Source organism: Triticum dicoccoides, chromosome 6A, assembly GCF_002162155.2.
Source record: "Triticum dicoccoides isolate Atlit2015 ecotype Zavitan chromosome 6A, WEW_v2.0, whole genome shotgun sequence".
Classification (NCBI taxonomy): Eukaryota; Viridiplantae; Streptophyta; class Magnoliopsida; order Poales; family Poaceae; genus Triticum; species Triticum dicoccoides.
The window spans coordinates 598,720,179-598,726,679 of NC_041390.1; positions in this window are offsets into that span (position 1 = coordinate 598,720,179).

The following is a 6,501-nucleotide window of genomic DNA, read 5'->3' on the forward strand; positions in this document are numbered from 1 at the left end:
TGTGAATATGTCATGTCGTCCTGTTTTTCTTACATATTCCATCCTCATACAGTTGTCTTACATCAAAGTATTGCTTGTCTGTATCATGCATCAATGTGTTCTGAAGAGCGATTTTATTCTTTTGTGTTGTGGGTACGGCTTGACATGGCAAAGTCAAAAAAGAGCAAGGAAAATAATATAGTAGGGAGTGGTGTTACTCGCCGGGAGAAACAAAAAAGGATATGTCGTCCAGATTCTGCTAGTACTTATAGTGTAGTAGAAGGTCCAAGTCCACCGGCTAAATCTACAAACATAGTATCACCTGCTCCACCAGCTGCAACATCCGCTTCAACTGTACCAGCATCTCAACTAGTTACTCGTTCGTTTTCTCTGGAACTGGTCAGTTCCCAAGCTGCCTTCACACCTAACACTACTTCTGAAGCACTGCTGACACAACAGGACTTGGCAAGATCAGATGAACCTCATGAGCATCAACACCAAGATGGTACCTGGCCGAGTCAAGTTGCAGTTGCATGCTCCTTTATATGTACTCTCACAGTTTGATGTACACTAACACTTTCCATATTCGTTGTTGAACTAGCACCACGGCGCAAAGCAGAAATAGACATCAGGGATAATGCTTGATAGATTAACAAAATCTAAAGGAGGAAGACTGGAGATCCATTTTGAGGCTGGTTTAAAAAGGCACGTGATGCTACAGAGTCAGCCAAGTTAGTATCAGAGGCAGCCGTTGTCGTTAGGTGTTATGCATGTATCCTCCCAACGTGGATCCAGTACAGGAATGAGAAAGATAATACCCAGTTTAACACCTTCCTTGAGCATTTATCCATAAGTAATGTTATTCATCACAATTAGTAATATTGCCTTGCTCTGTCCCATACTTTCTAGCTTCCTCCTAATAAGACTCGCATTCTTTTTCCAACAGATGAGGTTCAAGTTGGATCCGAAAGATGATGCAACCAAACAAGCATGCACTCATGTTTTTCAGTCTGCTCTGCGATAGTATCGGTACCACCTTAGAAAATGTCACTTTGATGGCAAGGCTAACAATGAAATCTCCCAAACATCTCCAGTGGAATATATTACAGATGAAGACTGGACAACCCTCGTTAAACACTGGTCTGATCCAAAGTATCAGGTAGGCTATATGTATTTGATCAGACCACATATTGAACTTGTATTTATGTATGTGCCTTACAAGTGTATCTTCTTCTAGGATAACTGTTTGAAGAACAAAACCATCCGTTCTAAAGTGAAATTCCAATAGACAACATGAACTCGTAGCTATATTGCACACTATGAGGCTCTTGTAAATAGCTGCTACTTCCTTCTTTTTTTGTGCCATATTATCGTATCTATATTGACTTGTTCCAAATACAGAGGAAAGACCGTGCAGACCAAAAAGAACCTGAACCGAATGCAATGCAAATATTCAAGGATTGCCACACAAGCAATATGAAGGGCATGAGCACACCAGTTCAAGCCGCTGTTGTAAGTCCTTACTCCTCCTACCTTGAACTGATTGGTACTGTGATGTGTTCATTTAACTACTTGGTTTGCAGCCAATGTCAGTTACTTTGTTCACTTTTATTCACAGTTGTCTTAACGTATCATTTCACCTTACATGGTTTAAAAGAGATGAAGGATATTCTTTTGCTCTTGATTTGTAATCTAGTTGTTATGTTCACGTGAGCACACAATGATAAAATAGCCTGTTTGTTTTATATCTGTTTGCCCATGATATGAATGATGTCATACTATGTTCATCCTACTTCAGACCATGTCTCTTTATCCTTAGATGTCAACGAATGTGAGGAAATAGACAATACAGTAGGCATGCTACATGGACATATGTTCCGAAAGTGATTTTATTATGTAGTTGGCACTACAATACATGATAATGTATTACAGTAGTTCACCAAAATAAGTTATGTATAAACGTTTAACCTACTTTGTTTGTTTTTGTCTCATTAGTAACTTATCTGGTACACTAATCTACAAGTTCAAACTTTCAGGAAGCTATGGAACAAATGATTGAACAACCACAACCACCTGAAGGTGACGAGGCTACTACAGGCACAATGTCACCTCTTGCTATAGTGCGTCGGTATCTCTTCACTAACAGTGCAAAAAGCACCTTCCTGCGTAATTCTGGGTTGGTTGTCAAGGTAACCTCGTCCAAATCGCCTACTAAACAAAATCTTCCTGCTAGACAGAGTGATATATCTGTGCTCCAGACACAAGTCCAATCCCTAATGGACGTTGTTTCGGAAACAAGAATAGTGGTTGAGAAATGTCATCAAAATATGAATGGTTTTGAAACCAGACTATCAGACATTCGCTTCGTTGTTCAAGAGCAATGGCGGAAAAAGGTGGAGATCGTGCTGCTCCATCAGATTCTACAGCCTGAAACATTAGCACTCAGGTCAAATGATTTGTGCTTATATACATCTGATGGTGCTTTTATCTGGAAGGACTGTAAACTTTATGCCAACAGGCCTTTCGTTGTATGATTGGAATTTATTTTGTTGTGATACAACATTTATGATGCTGCCTCGGGCTGCAGTAATTACGACGCTATTTTTGTATAGTGTAGGTTTATCTTAGTAATGTATTCGACCGAAAGCTTCGTAGGAACCCAACATGCCAACATTCGTGGGACCCATTCCAATTGGGCTAAAAATGATTACGGGCCGAAATTGGCATGTAGCCCACTAAAAATATGTGGGCCTAAATCAACATAAGCTTTCATATTTTTCTAATAGGCCCGTGCCCATAGTGGGCCTTTAACAGGCCTAAACATAATTTGGGCCCTCTGTAAAAATAGGTCGTTTACAGGTGTAAATATCTCGAGCCCATAAAAAACATGGGCCTTTAATAGACCGAAAGTGAGATTGGGCCCTGATTGTGCCAAATAACCCACTGGACTTAGCAGGCCGAAATGGTGGCCCGTTTATGATGCGGATCTTTGACAGGCCAAAATTCGGATGGGCCGTAAATGCGCTGACCTAATACACGGGCCTTTAACAGGTCGAAACTTCGGTCGGGCTACATTATTGTCATTTTTATATGGGCCATTAATGGGCCCGATATGACGTTGGGCCACATATGGCCCATGGTTTACGTTCGGCGTTAACAGGCCGAAAATGACAACAGGCCGAAAGTGGCCCAAAGCTATAGTGGGCCTCTAACAGGCTAAATGTCAGACATGGCCGAATATAACCCAAATCCTTCACGGTCGTTTATGGGCCGAAAGTTTTGATGGCCAGTAAATGGGCCCAAATGAAGCCGGACCTTTAACAAGCCGGAAATACACCGGGCCGTAATTCGGCCCAATTACTTAGCGAACTGTTAACGGGCCAGAAGTGACCATGGGCCGCGTTGATGACAAGTTTAGGAAAGGCCGTTGACGGGCCGATTTGACAGAGAATGTTGGGCTGAGGGAGTCCTAGATTAGGGGGTGTTCGGATAGCTGGACTATACCTTCAGCCGGACTCCTGGACTATGAATATACAAGATTGAAGACTCCGTCCCGTGTCCGGAAGGGACTTTCCTTGGCGTGGAAGGCAAGCTTGGCGATACGGATATGAAGATCTCCTACCATTGTAACCGACTTTGTGTAACCCTAACCCTCTCCGATGTCTATATAAATCGGACGGTTTTAGTCCGTAGGACAACATACACATCAACAATCATACCATAGGCTAGCTTCTAGGGTTTAGCCTCCTCGATCTCGTGGTAGGTCTACTCTTGTACTACCCATATCATCAATATTAATCAAGCAGGACATAGGGTTTTACCTCCATTGAGAGGGCCCGAACCTGGGTAAAACTCCGTGTCCCTTGTCTCCTGTTACCATCCGGCCTAGGCGCACAGTTCGGGACCCCCTACCCGAGATCCGCCGGTTTTGACACCGAATTGGTGCTTTCATTGAGAGTTCCTCTGTGTCGTCACCGTCAGGCTCGATGGATCCTACGATCATCGATACCGATGCAGTCCAGGGTGAGACCTTCCTCCGCGGACAGATCTTCATCTTCGGCGGCTTCGCACTATGGGCCAATTCGCTTGGCCATCCGGAGCAGATCGAAAGCTACGCCCCTGGCCATCAGGTCATATTTGGAAGTTTAAACTACACGGCTGACATCCGCGGGGACTTCATCTTCGACAGATTCGAGCCACTGCCGAGCGCGCTGCACTGTCACGACGAGCATGATCTAGCTCTGTCGCTGAACAGTGCCCTGGAGGCCGCACCCGCATCGGCTCTGACCCTTAATTCGGAGCCAACTGCGCCGATCGAGGATGGGCGGTTGGACGCCACCTCGGGGGCTGCGACCCCAATGGCGATTGAGCCAAACACCAGCCCCGTACTCTGCGAGACTCGTGACTCCAAGGATCCGGACTCCTCTACGGACTCCGAACCCTCCGCGCCCCCGCCGATCGAATCCGATTGGGCGCCGATCATGGAGTTCACTGCCGCGGACATCTTTCAGCACTCGCCTTTCGGCGATATCCTGAAGTCACTGAAGTGTCTCTCTTTATCAGGAGAGCCCTGGCCGGACTACGGTCAGCAAGGTTGGGGTACGGATGATGAAGAAATTCAAAGCTCACCCACCACCCACTTTGTAGCCACTGTCGACGACCTAACTGACATGCTCGACTTCGACTCCGAAGACACCGACGGTATGGACGCCGATGAAGGAGATGATGGAGAACCAGCGCCTACTAGGCCCTGGAAAACCACCTCGTCATATGACATATACATGGTGGACACCCCAAAAGAGGGAGATGGCGATGGAACAGCAGAGGATGACCCCTCCAAGAAACAGCCTAAGCGCCGACGTCAGTGGCGCCGCTCAAAATCCCGCCAAAACAAGCATGGTGATTCCAGCACGGGAGATAATAATACTCCGGAAAGCGCCAAAGAAAACCCCCTCCAGCAAGATTTAGCATAGGAGGATGGAGAAACCAGCCCTCATGAGAGAGCAGCAGACAGAGAGGTCAGGGACGATAATTATATGCCTCCCTCCGAAGATGAGGCAAGCCTCGACGACGAAGAATTCGTCGTGCCAGAGGATCCCGTCGAGCAAGAGCGTTTTCAACGCAGGCTTATGGCCACGGCAAGAAGCCTCAAGAAAAAATAGCAACAGCTTAGAGCTGATCAAGATTTGTTGGTCGACAGATGGACTGAAGTCCTTGCGGCCGAAGAGCACAAACTAGAACGCCCCTCCAAGAGCTACCCAAAGCGCAGGTTGCTACCCCGATTAGAGGAGGAAGCACTTGATGCGGCCGATCGGCCACCTCGTGGTCGCGACAGAGAGGCCTCTCGGCCCCCACTCAAGCCGCACCCCGTACCAAGGCACGGGAATATGCGCCAGACTTACGAGACATGTTGGAGGACAAGGCAAGGCAAACAAGATCGATCTACAGATCGCGTGGGCGCCCCACGGCTCGAGACGGTAACCTTCACGCCGGCCACAAATTCGGCGGGGCCGAACACAATAGACAAGGCTCATTGGAGCTACGTCATGATATAGCCCAGTACAGAGGCGCCGCACACCTACTCTGCTTTACAGACGAAATAATGGATCATCAAATCCCTGAGGGTTTCAAACCCGTAAACATCGAACCATATGATAGCACAACAGATCCTGAAGTATGGATCGAGGATTATCTCCTTCATATCCACATGGCCCACGATGATGATTTCCACGCCATCAAATACCTCCCACTCAAGCTTAAAGGACCAGCACGGCATTGGTTTAACAGCTTGCTGACAGGATCAATCAGTTGTTGGGAGGACCTGGAAGCCGCATTCCTCGACAATTTCCAGGGCACTTATGTGCGCCCCCCAGACGCGGATGACCTAAGTCACGTAATTCAGCAGCCAGAGGAATCGGCCAAGCAATTCTGGACATGGTTCCTAACAAAGAAAAATCAAATAGTCGATTGTCCAGATGCTGAGGCCTTAGCAGCCTTCAAGCACAATATCCGGGACGAGTGGCTGGCCCGGCACCTTGGACAGGAAAAGACAAAATCTATGGCAGCACTCACGACACTCATGACCCGCTTTTGCACGGGAGAAGACACCTGGCTTGCTCGTAGCAACAATATGACCAAGAACCCTAGTAATTTGAACACTAGGGATAGTAGTCGCGTCGCAACAAGCAGAAGTGCCGCATTAACGGCGACAATGCTGAGGATACGACAGTTAATGCCGGATTCAGAGGCTCTAAATCCGGCCAGCGGAAAAAGCCATTTATAAGGAATCCTAGGGGCCCGTCCAGTTTGGACCGAATACTCGTCCGCTTGTGCCAAATACATGGCACCCCCGAAAAGCCGGCCAATCACACCAACAGGGATTGTTGGGTGTTCAAGTAGGAAGGCAAGTTAAACACCGAAAATGAAGACAAGGGGCTGCATAGCAATGACGACGAGGAGCCCTGGCTGCCGAACAACAGTGGACAGAAGGGTTTTCCCCCACAAGTATGGACGGTGAACATG